The sequence below is a fragment of the Lepidochelys kempii genome, chromosome 2 (assembly GCF_965140285.1).
Source record: "Lepidochelys kempii isolate rLepKem1 chromosome 2, rLepKem1.hap1, whole genome shotgun sequence".
Classification (NCBI taxonomy): Eukaryota; Metazoa; Chordata; order Testudines; family Cheloniidae; genus Lepidochelys; species Lepidochelys kempii.
In genome coordinates, this window is record NC_136381.1 from 223,737,749 (window position 1) to 223,757,989 (window position 20,241).

Consider the following 20,241-nt stretch of genomic DNA (forward strand, 5'->3'; position numbering starts at 1 on the left):
CCCTGGTGTTACTGCATAGACTTAAATAGAGTTTCAAAAAGGATCAATCCAGCCCCTGATGTTAGTAAAGGAATTTGGTGGTTGAGTCAAATTCTAATTAATTTTGACGCTCAGGATAAAGATGCCAGTATTGATTCTTGTTTCACAGATTTGGAATCTTCACATAGGGCCAGACCCAACACCCCTTGACTTAATGGACTGGTGTGCAGGGGAATAGTATTTCCAGACCTCGAGAAAGTGAGGTTGTCACAGTGCCTGTATTACCAACAGATTGCTGAATGGATTTTCATATTAAGCTTTGTGTCTTACATTTTAAGGCACTAAAGGCACTTTTGTGAAAGGAGTCCAGTTGTTTTACAGATCTTGGGAAAAATTATTCTCTCATTTACATAGATGTAAAGCTGCAGTATCTCCACTGGACTTATTTGAGTGCTTTACAGTGGGGTAACTGAGAATAGAATCTGCCCCCCTATTTCTGCGTTGTTCCTTAGATTTGTGGTTGGAATATAGCAAGCTACTATGAGCAGTGAAAACAAACACGCTTCTCAGGGCAAGAACCACAAAACTGAGACGTTAGATGTTAGACTTGTTTTCTGTCAGAGATTAAGACTTGCTATGCAGGATCATAGAAACCTGACAGAAACACCACAGATGAAATAACAGCAGATGCAAGGGAAGGTTGGGAAGGACTGAGCTCCAGGTGAGGTACATGCCTTTATCCACCTGTGGTGTTTACATGTTGCTTGTAATTATTAGAATTGGGAGCATTGGCTGTTGGGAGTCTGAAAGGACAGGAAACAGGAAGGAGGGGGGAGGAGTTGAAGAGGCTGAGGGAGAGCTACTGAGGGTGCAGCAGGAGCTTGGAAAATAGGTTTCCACTTTAAAAAATAAAGTCCTGTTGAAGTTTGTTAGTACCTTGCCTGGCTACTACAACATTTTGGCGATGAGGATGCATCTTCTGCCTCTGAACCCACCTGCACCCTTTCTACAAAGCCCAGGTGAGCCTCCATTGCTTTTACTGCCTGGATCCATATGTTTGAGACTTATCTGCTTGCAATCAGTGCTACAGAGATTTCTGAAGTAAGAAAGTGTGCTCCGCTAATCCACTGCCTTGGAGCAGAAGGACAGCGTATATTTTACACTTTCCCCCTTGCAGGTGACAAATATGAGACTGCACTCACTGCATTAAAGAACTTCTTTGTACCAAAAGTGAATGTAGTAGCTAATCGTTACAGATTTTGCCAGTGTGAGCAGAAACCAGGGGAGACTATAATGCAGTATATTGCTTCCCTGAGGAGTCTGATTGTAACTTGTGACTTTGGGAATATGGCAGATGAGATGTTTAGAGACCAGCTCATTGAGAAAACAACCATGCTTCGTGTAAGAGAATGCTTACTTCTAGAACCACAGTTTATACTAGGAAAAGCAATAACCATTGCTACACAGATTGAGTCAGCTACAGCTGAAGCCAAAATAATGAGCATGGATACAGTAAGCACAGTCCAGGCTGTGACTTCTTTGCAGAAAAGTTCACTATCGCTGCAGACAAACAATTACAAGAGGAAAACTAATGAAAAACCACCAAATCAGCAAATTCAAAATAGAGTAAAAGCATGCTTTCGCTGTGGATCCCCACAACACTTTGCAAACTACACAGGATATCTGGCAAAAGTAGCTCAGTGCAATCACTGCAAAAAGATTGGGCATTTTGCTAAAATATGTTGCAGCAGCCAGTTCAATCAACAGGTGCATGCAGTTACAATACCAGATGTTACTGTGCTGAGCATGGACAAAATCACTACTGCACATATTCCAGAATGAATAAAGTGCACAGTAAACGTTTCCGCCATACCCTCAGGCAAATCACACTCTATTCAGCTAATGTTGGACACTGGCTCAGCAGTATCTATACTACCTGATTCCGTCTATTTGCAGTACTTTAAAGATGTGTCTCTTACTGAACCCAAGCTTCACTTGGTGTGCTATTTGAAAAAACATATTCCAGTACAAGGCTGCCTGCCAGCAATAGTTATTTCGGTGATTGCTGTGTAACTGCAGAGTTCTACATTGTCCACAAAGGCACTTCTATCCTTGGCAGAGATTTATTGGCTGCTTTAAATCTCAGGGTAGTTAGTGGATGAATTGATCTTCCTCAGTAAAGCACTCTTGCAGTACACACACCAGTTTCAGCTGGGACCCAACACCAGGTTGAGGAGAAATTCAGCTGTGCTTATGGGTTTCTGCATAAAGTTAAAATGCGGAATAATGTGATGCCTGTACGACAGCAATTACGGTGCTTACCATTTTCAGTCAGGGAAGCTGTTTCAGAGGAACTTAGAAAACTTGTTCAAGAGGACATTATTGAAAAGATTAACTTCTTGGAATGGGTTTCACCTATAGTAGTGACGCAGAAAAAGGGTGGAGGCATTCGCCTTTGTGTGGACTTAAGGGAGCCAAATAAAGCTATTGTGATTGACAGCCATCCTCTTCCTCACACAGAAGTAGTATTTGCAGAACTCCGTGGAGCGAAGATGTTTTCTACTCTTGATTTGCAGAGCTCATACCACCAGGTTATGTTGCACGAAGATAGCAGAGACCTCACAGCATTTATTACACATGAGGGACTATTCCGTTTTAAACGTGTTCTATACGGTCTTGAATCAGCCCCAAGTGCCTTCCAAAAATGATGTAATTGATTTTGCAGAATCAACATCGAGTTTGGTGCTATTTGGATATTATTGTGTTTGGAAATACTTTGGAGGAGCATGACAATAACCTGCAGTCTGTACTAAACTGCATCAGCAAAGCAGGCCTCAAGCACAATAGGTCCAAATGCAAATTTAGACAAACTGAACTCTCCTTTCTGGGGCATACAATTTCACAGGCTGGACTAAAACCTGATCTGGCTCATATCCTGGCAATTTCAAATGCTCCTCCTCCAACAGATTTGCAAACCTTACATTCCTTCTTGGGTCTTACCTCCTGGTATGCAAAATTCATTCCCAACTATGCTTCTGTCATTGAACCGTTACGAGAATTACTACAGGGAAGTTCAACCTTAGTGTGGACAACAGATGCACAAGCTAGTTTTGAAACGGTGAAAGACTTGACTCTACATAGTCCAGTACTTGCACTATTCAGTCCTGCATTGCCCACAACTGTAACTACTGATCCTTCTGATTATGGACTTGGGGCTGTCCTCACACAATTTCATGAGGACAACACAGAGAGGACTGTTGCATTTGCTTCAAGAACACTAAGTAATGCTGAGAGAAAATATTCTACAGTTGAAAAAGAAGCACTTGCTTGTGTCTGGGCTACTGAAAAATGGAGAACTTACCTGTGGGGCTGCATGTTCAAGTTGCGCACAGACCACAGCCCTTTGACGACATTGCTCACCACGAGAGGACTGGGAAGAGCAGGATATCGTATTGCTAGATGGTCTGCAAGACAACTCTCTTTCAGTTATAAACTGGAATATAAGCCTGGAAACCAAAATGTGGTAGCTGATTGCCTTTCTCGCCTGGCTTTGCCTTCACCAGATGGTCCACTGGAGGATGAAGATATAGTAGTTGCGCATATTACAAGCACTCTTACTGTGGTTACAAGAGAACAATTTCAAGCTGCTTGTTCAGCGTGTCCAATTCAACAAAAACTATGGGAATTTCTGGCAAAGAGATGGCCCAGTAACCCTAAAAAACTTGACCCAGTTTTGCTGCCTTATTTTAGAGTTCGGTATGAACTTTCTTTGCTTGATGGCTGTGTGCTGTGAGGTACACACCAGCTGCTTGTGCCAGAAGAATTACAGTCAAAACTCATACACCTGGCACACGATACTCATCAAGGAATTGTCAGAACCAAATAACGACTACAGGATCTGTATTGGTGGCCAGGGATGGACTCTCAAACTGAAGCACTCATAAAATCCTATGTCACTTGCCAAATGCGTGATAAGACAGCAGTGCCATGTACCCCTCCATTACAGCCTGTTCCTCTCCCTGAATCTGCATGGGAAAAAGTGGCAATTGGCATTGTAGGCCCCTTTGTTACTGCTCCAATTGACTGTCATTATGCCATCACCTTAATAGACTATTTCAGTAAATGGCCTGAGGTAGCATTTACATCGCAAATCTCTTCTGCTACAAGAAAAGGAGTACTTGTGGCACCTTAGAGACTAACCAAATTATTTGAGCATAAGCTTTCGTGAGCTACAGCTCACTTCATCGGATGCATACAGTAATTAAGTTCCTCTCTTCAGTTTTTAGCAGGGAAGGTAACCCCAAAGAACTGGTCTGAGATAATGGTAGTCAATTTACTTCCTTGAAGTTTGAAACTTTTCTAGCACAGAGGAACATTTTGCACATCAGGTCATCCCTATACTACCCTCAAGCCAATGGGGAAATCAAACAGTTTAACAGAAGTTTGAAAGAGAGTTTGCAAACGGCTAAACTGGAAGGGTGATTGTGGATAACCTTCACTACTGATTTCTTGCAAGCATACCGGGCTACACGACATGCCACAACACAAAGATCACCTGCAGAGTTACTGCATGGGAAACAGATGAATACTAAACTGAACATTGCTGGATTGTTAAAGGCACTACCTGAGGCCCCAACTGAGGATGATGTGAGAAAAACAGTTGAACAGAAGTAAGCAAAGTATAAGGCTTTCACAGACAAGCGGCGGGGTGCTAAGGAACCAAAGTTTCAGTGTGGTTCCTTCGTTAGAATACGAAAACCTAGAATTTTACACAAAGGAACCATAAATTCACCGCTCCTCTTAAAATCATAGAGAAGAAGGGACCTTACACCTATCGACTTTCTGATGGGCAGGTATGGAATGCTTTTTATCTTGCACCTGCCTATGCACCAAGAGGAGATTATGCCAACACCCAGTTTGCATTGGATGACTTCACTGTAGTATCAACACAACAAGACATTGCACTGGAACCGGGGCTTGAGAGACGGCCTGTCAGACCCAGACTGCCACCTGTCTGGACTAGAGACTATGTTATGTAGTATCTATAGTGGTTTTAGTGTAATATTTCTGTCAATAATATAGTGCCTTCTTTCCTATTTCTTCCTGTGGTTAGAACAACAATGTTTATTGTAATTGGGAGAGTTTCTTAAGAGAGGAAGGAATGTGGTGTTTAGATGTTGCTTGTAATTATTAGAATTGGGAGCACTGGCTGTTGGGAGTCTGAAAGGACAGGAAACAGGAAGGAGGGGGGAGGAGTTGAAGAGGCTGAGGGAGAGCTACTGAGGGTGCAGCAGGAGCTTGGAAAATAGGTTTCCACTTTAAAAAATAAAGTCCTGTTGAAGTTTGTTAGTACCTTGCCTGGCTACTACAACACCACCGGACAAGTATAGCCACCATAAAGTGATGGAACTGCTACTTCAAAGACAAATATCAAGCAAATTGTGTCTCAGATAGAAGGGAGTGCCAGGATTTGAATCCAAATTGTGAAGCAAGCATCCCCAATTTCTCTCTCTTCTCCAAGGCCTGTTTCATCCCTGCTTTCCTCACTCATATCTCCTTCAGGACCCAGAGCTGTGGCTCCTATTTCTCCTCACAACTTTTAGTGGCTTCATCTCCAGATGTGACTACCAAGAAGTACTAAACAGCCAGTATTCGGTACAATGAAACAAACTGAACATGACTGCATCTTGACCTGCTGAGTGCTGGTACAAAAGTCTGCATTTCCAAAAGTGATTAGAGAATGTTTGGTGCCCCAATTTTTGGGTGCCCAACTTGAGACTCTTTAAAGGGGCCTGATTTTCAGAAAGTGCTGAGCACACACCCTCTGCAAATCCAATCTCTTTAATGGATCTGAAAATCTAGGTCAAAATATCTATTCAACTCATGGTTGACTGGATACAGAGGCAGAATGCTATTTACTGAGCAGTCACATTTTCAATTTGATATACATCTTTCTCCTTAGCCCACAAACTTAGGGGCAGATTTTATAAGGATTCCAGGCAAAGTTATGATTGGCCACTGTTTGCATCTGATTGAATTTGTTGTTAAAAAACTTGAAATTAAACATTAATGGTGTTAAAGTTGTTCATTTGTCATATGAGTTTAAATTTTCTAGCTAAATGGTTATAATTGGAGCTGACTTTTGAAATCAGCCTTAGAGTGATTCTATGTGACAGAACTTGAGAATGAAAATCCTGCTGTTAGGGGGGAAATGTTGTAATTCCAAAGAGAAGAATTCAGGGAGTTTTTTAGAAGGCTGAAGGCCTACCATTCTGAGCAGAGAAATATGCAACTCCTCTTTACTCCTGTGAGAGATGGGGATTTGTAAAGGTTGTTGAGATGATTCATTCTTTCCTTGACTCCAATTCCAGCATCTCCCTCAGTCCATCTCCTTGGTCTTGTTTATCCTCCCACAGGCCCTGTTCTCATTGATACCTTTCTGAAATGCAATCTCAGCCCATTTACAGTGCTGAAAGCAGTGTGCACAGCCTAGATCATAAGTATGTCAGCTAGTCTGACTCTTTTGTGCTCTTTGAGTTTGACCCAGAAAGAACTGCCCATACCTGTTTCCAAGTCCTTAAAAAAGGGCCGTGACTACATGAATTTCTTTCAATAGTGCAGATATCACTAGCTTCAATGTTACCAGTTAGTTAAGAAGGGTTTCCTTTTAGACCCTATCCCCTAAGACAGGTTGATCACTTTTTACAATTTTCAGTTCTTTGTTTGACAGCTTTCCTCGAGCAGTTCAAACCAAGAGGTACCATCATCCCCAGGCAAATGTTGTTTTTCTAGGCATGTTTACCTACCTTGTGATTTGCATTAATTATCTCACAGTAGCTTTAGTTCCTGCAGGAAACTCCAGTAACTCCCCCTTGGAGGCAAAATAGAAACAAGCTTTGTCAAGAGTTAAATAGCCTCAGAGTTCTGGGGGTTAATGACATTCTCTTACAGGTGGGGAACAGAAGGCAAGTTTATTGTCTGAGTGTGGTAACACACCTAGCACAACCTCTTTGTGTGTAAAACAACATTTTGATCTGCCTTACAGCTGTTGTGGACATTCTCACTGGAGGCAGGAAGGGGCTGGCAAAAGGAAGTAATGGAAGGACCAGAAGCATTGGGGGAAAGTTGAAAACCCTAGAGGAAGGGAGAACTGGAGACAGAGGGAAGAGTGAGCTTTGGTGAAACTAAGTTGGATGCAACAGGAGGGTGCAGGGGTAGGTTGCAGGAATTGTGTGGGGAGGAACACTAAAGGAAGAATTAAAAGCAAGTGGGAAGGAGCAAGAGGTAGAAGGACTTCAGGGTTAGCATTGAAGACTCTGATGAAAGGGAATTTGGATGCCCAGGTCTGAGTTGGAGCAAAAGGGGTGGAGTTAATGCAGCAGGCAGGAAAGGGCTGGAGGGTTGTAAGTGGCAGGATGAGGGAATGGGGGTGACTCCATGAGAGTGCAGCATAAAGGGGGTTGATGGATGAATCTGTGAATGTTCTTCTTAGTGTATGCACAACATGCCTCAGCTGGCACATGACCAGGATTCATCACCGAATTTGATCCACTGGTTGGATCATTAGCTTTCCCAGTCCAGACCAGGTACTGATGGGGAGCACGACATGAATGCTGATCCATGTCCCCCTGTGAATGTTGAGAGAGGGTGAATGAGGATGAAAGCAAATAGAACAAGTGGGTGGATTGGTGAGGAAGGGAGAGTGCAGGTAAGGAGTAAGGTATGCAGGGCAGGAATTCTCTTTGTTCTGTTTGTATAATGCCCAGGACAATGGGGCCCTAATCAATGATTAGGGCACCTAGTCCCTGCCATAATTCAATCAAATAATGAATAACAATAGTGGGAATAAGGTGAGACAAAGACTCCAAGTATATACAAAATACTTTTCTCCTACCTTTCAGCTTGGAGATCCGAGGGGTTTTCTAATCTAAAGCTGAGTTAATCATGTATTTTGAATTTGATTTAGGCTGTTGGTAAATTTGTCTGGGACTATAGAGTGGAAAAACTTAGAGGTTTATGCACTTCTAAATGGGCCATGATTGTATTGGCTTATCCATCTGCCTTTGTCTTATCAAGGATGAAACCATAAGTGGAACTCTATAGGAATTTTCACCTCCCTACAAAAGGCATTAGTAAGTCAAGGCCTGGCTAATTGACAAGATGGGGATGCAAGAAATCAATTCACCTCCCCCAGATGCAGTTGAATCTGACAAAGGAGTTTTTGGGCTATCCAGGGAAAACCCAGAATCATAACCGAGGCCCATTTATAGGATGCAGATGTTTCTATGGTGTATAATTGTACACACTTTTGAAAAATTTCTCAGCATGGAAAAAAGATTTAAAACAGAATATTGACAAATGGCTTAATTCCCAGCATTAGATTAGCACTGTGCAAATGACAATGTGAATAGCTTCCAAATGGCTGTGTCCAACTCTGGTAGGATCATCATGCTTCAGCGTAGACACAGACAGTTGGTGAGCTGTGATAGCCAACCTGTGAAGATTTACAACATGCTGATTTGTGAGGGTGATGATACACTCGCTTGTAAATACCTTTGTTATACCTCATGTGCTTCAGGGGTGGGAAAAAGCTTGCATATGGATTTTTGGAACTTCTGTCAGTTTGTCTATATCATTTATATGCTAAGCCATCATTTAGCATCTGACAGTGCAAAACATTACCAACTTTACATCACAGCCTCAAAACTTACATTTCATTCTATGCATGATTCTAGCCACACCCACTAGATACACAGACTTGTCTCTATCTTGGATTGGCGATGGGCAGTATATATTTGTATCTCTACTTGTCTATTTCTTGTCACATGCCAGGGACAGAAGCAGTCCCGCTAACAGCAATTCTGGGCCCCGGGGCAGAAGAATCAATGGGCCCCCACGCACGCACAAGCTGCACCCTTGCAGATGTGGTCCGCCTGACATTTGGGCAGTGCTGTGCCTGCCCTGGCTGCTGCCCAGAGAGCTTCTGGGTGCGCTCTTCCGGCATGGCCAGGGCTTCTACATGCCCGCCCGATAGGGTTACCAACTGTCTAATTGCGCTCCATGCATCCACGTCTGAAGTGTGAACACTCAAATGAGTCAAGGAACACTCAAATGAGGTTGTAAGATAGCCCACTGTAATGGTGGGACACATCTGCAAAATTCACAACCCATCTAGACCCAGGTTCAGTTTGAAAAATCATGCAAAATTTGGGGGTATTTGGATTTGTGATTTGGGTTGCATATAGGAGGAATGGATTTTTCTTTTGCTTTTCATGTATGCAGGATATAGGAGGAATTTGGTTTGGCTCCCCTGCATAGATATAAATTCTTTACTTAGCCTTCTTAGAAGTTTGGAGCTTCTTTGTGGAAGCCTGTATAGATCTAGGCTGAAAATATGTCCACCAGACCCATGTTTACATGTAGAAATTACATAGCTGGTCATGTACAGTAAATGTGTCAGTTGTGCATGTAATCATGGGGTTTGGCAGAGGCAACAAGCAAACTCATATTTTGATTGGCTCACCTATTGCACAGGTCTTTCCCCCCCCCCAGCGCTCAGCTGTTCTCAAGCTTAGAAGAAGGTCACTTCCTTGGGTCTCTTTGAAGAAAAGGGAGACAAACTTGGGGCAAGAATCCTTTGGGATCCTCTGGGATGCTGCAGGAAAATGGGAGAGGGTTACAGGGGGGCTTTGTTGCAACTGGAGCACAAGAAGGAATTCTGGCTGACTCAGGGCTTAGTATCCACATACCAGACTGGTGGCTTCATCATCGCTGGAGAGGCTGCAGCGTGCTCTGCACTCAACGACTGGCCATTTTTGCTGATCAGTGTAAGGATCAGCCAAGGCTTTGTTCTTCCTGTCCCCTTGCAAACAGACAGCATCATGAGGATGCTAGCAGGGAGCAAACGCAGCACTTCCTGCTGAGATTCTGGCCTTGTTCAGTGCAGGGTGCAAGAGAGAAGGAAACTCTTGTGCCCTTCCAGGCCTTGCACATCTGTGCAGGACCTAGCCAGAATCTAGCCCTTTACTTGGGTAAAATGCTGTCCCTATTGTTATCAATGGGAATTTTGCCATTGCCTTCCATGGAGCCAGGATTTCAGCCTCACCCGAAGTATTTTTTATGGCACTAAGATTGCAAGTTCCTTATGACAAAGACCTTGTTTCCGTATTTGTTGTAAATGCCACAAATGTAAATCACACACAGGCCCTTCTGACTAACAGTTTCAAAATTGGGAGTCTAAAATTGGACTTCTAGGTGCAGATTTAGGCACCTAAATACATGGCCTAATTATCAGAAGCGCTGAGCTCCCATTGTTTCAGTGGGAGCCAGAGATGCTCAACATCTCAGAAAAATCAGGCCACTTTTATTTAGATGTTTAAATATGAATGCAGGTGCCTAATTTTAGGGGCTCAAGTTTAAAAATGGTGCTCTCTATAAATAATAAGAGTCCTAATACAATAAAAGTAATGTTTCCATTCTGATAACGAATCAAACTAAATCTTATAAGGTATTGGCTTTTTAAAAAAATCTTTTTCCCTAAAATGAAGTTTTAGCCTTTAACTTCAATTTTGAATAACTGGTTGGTTATTTGAAGTCACACTTGTAAGAATAGTTTTCTGTCGGGCATTGAAAATACAGAGCAGATGTGTGTGAAGGCTTAAACAAAAGCCATAGAAATGAGGAAAGATGGAAAACCTCTGCAACTCTGTCATAGCACTTCATGGTTGCGTGGATTTGATTATTTCAATGTGATGCCTTAACAAACAACATGGGTCAGCGACAGCAGTAAACAGTGCCGAGACTGGCAGCTGTCTGTTGCAAGGATATATTAAAACTTTAATATAACAAATGTTGGCTTGTTTCTTGCATCATTATTTGACATTGGAGACTGATACCCCAACTGCAGGTGTTGCAGCTAGATCGCTATCTCTCTGATTTCCAGTTCGGGGGTGGGAAGGGGAGAGGAGGAGGAGGAGACTAACAACTTACTGAGTCAGGTACAGGACAGGAAGTCAGGAAACTTGTGTTCTATTTCTTCACTATTTCTCCTTGGCTACACACTCCTTGGCTGATACATGTAACTGCTCTATGCCTCCGTTTCCTGTGCTCTGCTATGGTACTTTTTATTGCAGTACCAAATATCTGGATGTTTGTGTATCTGGTTTTAAACACAAACAGATGTTGGAGGTTGGATGGACAGAATGATGAACCGGGCTGGTTCCTGATATAAGTTGTACCAACCAAGGGGCCCACTGTGATGTGTAGGCAGCTAGAGCTGCATACTCAGCCATATACCTTCTCCCTAGACACATCCCCTACACTGGCCAACTGGGATAAGAGTTGCACTACTCAAGCATTACCCTGTCCTGGGGGATACTTCAATAACCCTTTAAGGGCATCTTTGAACCACCAGAAAAATACAAGGCTCCAGAGAGGTGAATTGACTAGCTTGAAGTCACACAGCAAATCAGAGGAAAAGTTGAGAATAGAATCCAGGTCTTCTGAATCTCAGCCCAGATCCACTATGCTGCCTCTGCAGGGCTTCTGCCTGAGTCTGCAGCCAGACTTCAGCAAAGGAAGAAGCGGACGCCATTAAAGCCATGGAGGAAGCCACTTGGTTCTGCCCTCATCACAAGAGCAGACCATACCTGGCTCCCCCTTGGTAAGGCTCTGAATCCTTTTGGGCTCCACTTCAGGGTGATCTGACCCTATCTGAGCCTTCCTCAACACTCTCACAGGGTAAGGGTTGGGAGGTTCTCAGCAGGTTGAGCCAATTTCCTATAATTGGGCTTGGAAGGGTGTGTGTGGGTTGCTCAAGGTCACAGATTTGCTGGCTATGAGGGCTAGTTTGAGGACAGTTCTGGGCTAATTATTCTAGGTAGACTGTTAGAGGTGTGGGACATCTCACCTCCTCCTCTCCGCTCGCATCCTTCTTTTATTTAATTGGTTCAGTTGGATTGGTAAATGTGCAGACTAGGTTTAATCATAATTTTGTGTCTATCTTATTCACCTTCTATGTCTGGGTCAAATAAAACCCAAACAAACAAAAAAACCCACACCAAGCAACTAGCGGCTCCTGTATCTGACAGGTTTCAGAGTAGCAGCTGTGTTAGTCTGTATCCACAAAAAGAAAAGGAGTACTTGCCATGAGTAATATCCTCCCTGAAGAGAGATGGCTAATTGCATTTAAGTGAACGGATACAGGAACCTTCGCAGATTAAAGCCTGTTCTACATGACAATGTCAGTTTGATCTAAGTACATTGCACAGGGCTGTGAAAACTTTCATGCCCTGTGTGATGTAGTTAAACTGATCTAATCCCTGACACCACTAGGTCGATGGAAGAATTCATCCCTTGCCCTAGTTACCACCTTTTGGAGAGGTGTATTTACTACCGTGACAGAAGAACCCCTTCTGTCACTGTGGTAAGTATCTACACCACAGTAGTACAATGGCACAGTTGCGGTGCTGTTGCTGTGCCGCTGTAGCATTTCGAGTGCAGAAATACCTTTAGGGCTTGTCTGCACTTCCAACGTGGCAGGGGTGCAGCTGCACCGGTGTAGCGCTTCAGTGAAAACCCTACCTACTCCCATTGGCGTAGGTACTCCACCTCCCCAAGAGATGGTAGCTAGGTGGATGAGAGAATTCTCCCGTTGATCTAGCGCTGCCTACACTGGGGGTTAGGTCAGTGTAACTGCATCACTCAGGGACGTGGGGCGTGGGCGAGCTAGGGAAGAAGCAAGCACACCTGAGAAACTTAAAGCAAGAAGATACACTTGTTACAGCCATATGTACAACAAAGAGCATGTAGCAAAGACTATTTGAAGAATGCTGACTGCAAAGAGCAAATATAAAATAAATAGGACCAAATCTTTGGAGGGCTGGGAAAATGGAGAATAAATACCTGAAAATGGGAGAATTTTGTGCAGATGGAGAGTGGCTGAGCCTTTGGTTACATCGAATCCCATTCTGTGAGGTTGGATTCCAGGGTTGTAAAAGCAACTTGGTTAAGCATGGCTGAGGGAATGGGCATACTATGCAACATGGCTCTCTCACACCTGCAGGGGAATGGGTGACCTCCTCCAAACTGTCTTGTTTAGAAGCCTTCTCCATGATTTGAAGCTTCTCTGAGGGGTTGTTTGAACCAGGCACAGGTGATGTTTCCATGACAGCATGCTTCTGCCTGAGTTGGCTTGGCGTGGGGAAGGCCTCAACAATTAGCCTCTCTCTTTTTCTTTCTGTCTCTCTTTCTATCACTTGACCCAAACAAATGCAGGGGTTGCTTATCTCCATTGTGTTCCTGAGAGTGTATATGCTCTCGTGAGCTCTGCATTGGCCTTTAGATCCCACACACCTGCCCACTTCATATGGGGCAAATTTTGACCTATGATAAGTAGGAAACTTACTGAGATCAAACTCACAGAGTTTCTTGGCTCTGTTACAGATATTTTCTATTTCAACTATTAGTGAAAGAACCATCCTTTACCTGAAGTAAGCCAGTCTCAAGCTATTATTTTTTCAACTGCAGAAAAGATGAGGAAAAACCAATTTTAGAAAAAGTAGGGAAGGGCAAGGACATGATGAAGAATAACTAGGATTGGCATGATTAGTTTTTCTTTTTATAACTTCAACGGATAATATCAATGTTTATTTTAAGCATTTTTTCAATAATTTAAATTTTCACAATTGTGCAAAATTATGGGTTTTAAGCATTTATTCCAACTTTTATGGATTTAAGTTTTCACAGTTGCCGGAAATTATGGGGGTGGGTCAAACAATGGAGGTGGTGTGTGTGTGTCAGACAGTAGATGTTGAGATTCAAAATGTTAAAGCTTTACACAAATTGTAACATTACATGTCAAAATATACAAAGTAAATATCCTTAAATCAAACTGTAAGTTCTCAAGCAGAATTTTTCTTACTTTACCTATCTCTAAGTTTTGATTATTCTTGATGGAAATATATTTTTGTCGGTTTGTGGGTGTACAATTTACCAGAGGTCATAGTGGGTTCTCCATCACAAGCACTTAGGACCCACGTCTTAGGACCCTGCTAGGGTGATGGTGTGATAATCAGGGTCCAGACATCTCATGGGAAGGACAAAAGGTTTAGGCCTCAAAAAAGAGCAGTTGAAACAACTGATTGTAAGCTGTATTGTTGTACTATGGAAGTATATCGAGTAAGGTCTGTAATGAAAGCTTGTAATATTCTAAACATAATAATCATTATGAGATATGCATACAGGCTATGGTAATGAACGTAAGTATTTGTGGGTATAGAGCACTTTGCTCATAAACTCTGGTTCCAGCTGACATCAGGACAGTGGAAAAGGCACCTCCCAAGTCAGGTGTTTATACAAAACCAGACTCAAGTAACGATCCATTGTACAACCCAGGAAAACACAATGATGGGTCAATAGGGTTAATAGAAAGACATTGAAATAACTGGGGATTTCCCCATGTTGAATATCTATAGTGACTAAAGACAAAAATAACTGCAAACCCTTTTTAAATGGAAGAGTTTGGAAGTGAAAGGCATCCAGAACAGGGGGGACAGCCTCAAGGTGGAAAGTTGCCCGTGATCCGCTAAGTCCCTCCTGTAGTCAGAGTGTACACTGGGAAATTGTTCAAAGGCAATAGGTAACTTGTATTAGAAAAGGGATTTTACCTCATATGGAAATGTGAAGGCTGAGGTTGCGTCTTTATAGTTATTGACTGTGTAACTTGTATGTATTTGCTTCCCCTTACTTGTTCATCTTGGAATCAGTGTTTTTTCTACTAAAAAAAACGTTTTATTTATTTTCATTCCAAGCAGGTCTCTGTTGTGTGTGCCAAAGGGAACTGACAACTGGGGCTGGCTTCACACCTTTGGGATGACGAACCAGAGGGGAACGGTCCCAGAGTCCGGTATTTAGGAACTCAGGGAGGATGGATTTGAGGAGACTCAAGACTGGAATGGCTGTTGGTGTCACCCTGCCAGGCTGGTGAGAGTCAGGGTGAGACCTTGCTTGTGGGCTGGCTAGTGGTGTCAGGGATCTGAGCCATAGCAGCGCAGCATTTAGGCACGCCGAAGCTACGGGGCAGGTAGTGACAGAATCCCTTACTGGTCTTGGTGAGCCCCAAAATGTCACAACTGGGCAGAGCCTGAGTCCTGCTGTGATTTGAGTCCAAGTCCTGTTATTCTGTTGTGTAGACACAGCTCAAGCTGCAGCCCCAAGTCAGAAGATCGCCATAGTGCAGTATGGCTGTGAGACCCGGGTCCAGCAATTGTAAGCTCAGATTTACAATGCAGTGTGGATGCTCAAGCGCAGGCTTGGAAACACTGAGTCCACAAGCCCAGGACCCACAGTCCGGGATTTACAATGCTGTGTCTGAACATCTGATGAAAAGTTTCTAATGGTCCTGGATAGCTATATTTATAGAATTCCTAAAGAAATCACAAAAGGTAGAAAAGGCAGAGGTCAGGTTTTTTTAAGGGTTAAAGGTCATATATACACAATACAAGTATCAGAAATGTTAGCACAAAATTCCTACCTGGCAAACTAAGAATGGAGGTTGTCAGCAAATGCCAAAACACAAGCTTCCAATAGATCTACAATGACTCAATTACTGGATTCAGAGTAACAGCCGTGTTAGTCTGTATTCGCAAAAAGAAAAGGAGTACTTGTGGCACCTTAGAGACTAACCAATTTATTAGAGCATAAGCTTTCGTGAGCTACAGCTCACTTCATCAGATGCATATCGTGGAAACTGCAGCAGACTTTATATATACACAGAGAATATGAAACAATACCTCCTCCCACCCCACTGTCCTGCTGGTAATAGCTTATCTAAAGTGATCATCAGGTGGGCCATTTCCAGCACAAATCCAGGTTTTCTCACCCTCCACCCCACCACACAAATTCACTCTCCTGCTGGTGATAGCCCATCCAAAGTGACAACTCTTTACACAATGTGCATGATAATCAAGTTGGGCTATTTCCTGCACAAATCCAGGTTTTCTCACATCCCCCCCCCACCCCCATACACACACAAACTCACAAACTGGACAGTCTCTACGTAAAAGAATAAATGGACACAAATCAGATGTCAAGAATTATAACATTCATAAACCAGTCGGAGAACACTTCAATCTCTCTGGTCACGCAATCACAGACATGAAGGTCGCTATCTTAAAACAAAAAAACTTCAAATCCAGACTCCAGCGAGAAACTGCTGAATTGGAATTCATTTGCAAATTGGATACTATTAATTTAGGCTTAAATAGAGACTGGGAGTGGCTAAGTCATTATGCAAGGTAGCCTGTTTCCTCTTGTTTTTTCCTCCTCCCCCCCAGATGTTCTGGTTTAACTTGGATTTAAACTTGAAGAGTGGTCAGTTTGGATGAGCTATTACCAGCAGGAGAGTGAGTTTGTGTGTGTATGGGGGTGGGGGGGGATGTGAGAAAACCTGGATTTGTGCAGGAAATAGCCCGACTTGATTATCATGCACATTGTGTAAAGAGTTGTCACTTTGGATGGGCTATCACCAGCAGGAGAGTGAATTTGTGTGGTGGGGTGGAGGGTGAGAAAACCTGGATTTGTGCTGGAAATGGCCCACCTGATGATCACTTTAGATAAGCTATTAGCAGGACAGTGGGGTGGGAGGAGGTATTGTTTCATATTCTCTGTGTATATATAAAGTCTGCTGCAGTTTCCACGATATGCATCTGATGAAGTGAGCTGTAGCTCACGAAAGCTTATGCTCTAATAAATTGGTTAGTCTCTAAGGTGCCACAAGTACTCCTTTTCTTTTTTCAATTACTGGAGTTATCTTTAGTGTTCAAATGTCATTTGTTTAACCTTGCCAGCAGCAGCAGCAGGGGTCAGACTGAATTGCAGTGATTTTTGTAGTTCCTTCACTTTTCCCGCTCATAAACTACAGCCTGCAGTGTTCTCACAGACTGAGTTTATCTTTACTAATATGTTTCTAAGCTGGAGGTACCAACTAATTTCCATTCCCACCACAATTCCAAGGGCCTAAGGTTTATTCTTTAAGTCCATGCTGAAATCAAGGAGGCCAAAATGCAGATATATCCTGCCTATGAAAGGGTGCGTTCTATTTCACTTTAAATCATAGAAAGCCCAGACACATCTTAGCAGTCATGGCAGCTTTAATACTTACAGCTGTTCAGGAAAGCAGGCTCAGGCTGGCCCAAAGCAACCTGTTATTGCCATACATTATCTCAGCATGGACAATGCACAGATATTTTTGGTGTTGGACAATAAATGATTTGGTTGTGTGATATATATTCAGTGAGCCTGCTTGCTTGTGAAGTGTATTTATTCAGCCAAATATTATATATCCTTCATGGAGTTGGCATAAAAAAGCATTTGCAGCCCATTACAATCTTCTGCCATAGACTTATAGGAATAAGTATACTTTTGTTTAGGAAAAGAGTCGATGTGTCTGTTTCGTTGATAGTTTCATTTACACCTTGGAATAAGTTAAAAAATATTTGAAAGATTGAATGGTTACAGAATAATCACAACTTTTCACCTTGGAAGTGTTGGAACTAATTTTTCCAACATTCTTTGTAACATTCTTTTACACTTTAATTTTACTGTCTGAAACTAATTTTGTGTCCCTGTTATCAGTATGCATCTAGGCAATGTGGATGACAGACACCTTAGTGATAAGCATTTGGGAAATATCTGTAGATAGATAGAGAGATTAGATTAGACAGATTTTTTTTTTGTCATGTATCATTACATGGGAGTCAAGACCAAAACACTCAAAATTTACCATCACCAAACATTTCAGAAATTCACATCCTGATCTGGTCTTGATTGGAATGTTGCATCTGAAGACCATTTATAGAACTGAATATTCAGAAACCTGTAAAAATAGAGTAAGTAGTTTGATTCATAGATTCCAAGGCCAGAAGGAACCATTGTGATCATCTAGTCTGACCTCCTGTGTAACACAGGCCACAGAACTTCCCGCAAATTATTCTTGTTTTCTGCCTAGAGCAGATTTTTTTTTTTAAAAGTTCCAGTCTAGATTTTAAAATGACCAGTGATGGAGAATCCACCAGGACTCTTGGTAAATTGTATATACATAGTTAAAAGGTGGGAAAGAAGATACAATAACCACTAGCAGAACCACCACCTAAATTTGAAATGAACATTTTTAAATGTTTGTAAGGTTTTTAAACTTTCTCCCATCAAATTCCTCTGTTCTCAGTCGTTTTAATTTTCGCACACCTTTATATTTCCTGGTTCTAGATGGAACTGGATGGAGAAATGCCAAATTAATGTTCTCAAGAGATGTTCTCCTGAAATTTATGACACATTCAACAGCAGGAACCACCAGATAACTTTCAAAAAAGCCCATGGTCACACAATTTCTGACTGAATAGAGTAGACCTATGAGATCTGGCTATTTCAGAAAAACATCTAAACTTATGGGTGCTTAACATGTGGTGAACCGAATCTCATAATTTTATGAGTTCCTCCATTACTAGAAACAAGAAGGCAGATGCTCACCTGGTGAAATTGGTCAGAAGCCCATTGACTTTACATTGAATTTACACCCTATTGAGTTTACACCATCTAAAGGTTTGTCCCCAATAGCCTTTGGCTTTGTGATTCCTATTCTTGTCTTGTACAGTAAACTCATAAATTCATTACACATAAATTACCTCTGAACTGTGCAGACTATAATCAATACCAGAATGAATAGTTTTAATATCTTTTCTGAGAGGCAAGGTTCTCTGTAAAGGGCTTCAGCACATTTGTAAAGTGCATAATTTCTATATTGTTATACAGCTTGGAAGAACATAGAGTGCATGCAAATGAGCAGTAAGTATGGATTGTGCTAGCAAAATTTAAAAATTCACCGGTGCTGCAGAAAAAACACTCCCTTTATGTTTGGAGAAAAGGTGATAATAAGAACATAAGAACGGCCATACTGGGTCAGACCAAAGGTCCATCCAGCCCAGTATCCTGTCTGCCAACAGTGGCCAATGCCAGGTCCCCCAGAGGGGGTGAACCTAACAGGTAATGATCAAGTGATCTCTCTCCTGCCATCCATCTCCACCCTCTGACGAACAGAGACTAGGGACACCATTCCTTACCCATCCTGGCTAATAGCCATTAAAGGACTTAACCTCCATGAATTTATCCAATTTTCTTTTAAACCCTGTTATAGTCCTAGCCTTCACAACCGCCTCAGGCAAGGAGTTCCAAGGTTGACTGTGCGCTGAGTGAAAAAGAGCTTCCTTTTATTTGTTTTAAACCTGCTGCCCATTAATTTCATTTGGTGACCCCGAGTTCTTATATTATGGGAACAAGTAAATAACTTTTCCTTATTCACTTTCTCCACACCACTCATGATTTTATATACCTCTATCATATCCCCCCTTCGTCTCCTCTTTTCCAAACTGAAAAGTCCTAGTCTCTTTAATCTCTCCTCATATGGGACCCATTCTAATCCCCTAATCATTTTAGTTGCCCTTCTCTGAACCTTTTCAAATGCCATTATATCTTTTTTGAGATGAGGAGATCACATCTGTATGCAGTATTCAAGTTGTGGGCGTACCATGGATTTATATAAGGGCAATAAGATATTCTCCATCTTATTCTCTATCCCTTTTTTAATGATTCCCAACATCCTGTTCGCTTTTTTGACTGCCGCTGCACACTGCGTGGACATCTTCAGAGAACTATCCGTGATGACTCTAAGATCTCTTTCCTGATTATTGTAGCTAAATTAGCCACCATCATGTTGTATGTATAATTGGGGTTATTTTTTCCAATGTGCAATACTTTACATTTATCCACATTAAATTTCATTTGCCATTTTGTTGCCCAATCACTTAGTTTTGTGAGATCCTTTTGAAGTTCTTCACAGTCTGCTTTGGTTTTAACTATCTTGAACAGTTTAATATTGTCTGCAAACTTTGCCACCTCACTGTTTACCCCTGTCTCCAGATCATTTATGAATAGTTGAACAGGATTGGTCCTAGGACTGACCCTTGGGGAATGCCTCTAGTTATCCCTCTACATTCTGAAAATTTACCATTTATTCCTAACCTTTGTTCCCTCTCTTTTAACCAGTTCTCAGTCCATGAAAGGATCTTCCCTCTTATCCCATGACAGCTTAATTTACATAAGAGCCTTTGGTGAGGGACCTTGTCAAAGGCTTTCTGGAAATCTAAGTACATTATGTCCACTGGATCCCCCTTGTCCCACATGTTTGTTGACCCCTTCAGAGAACTCTAA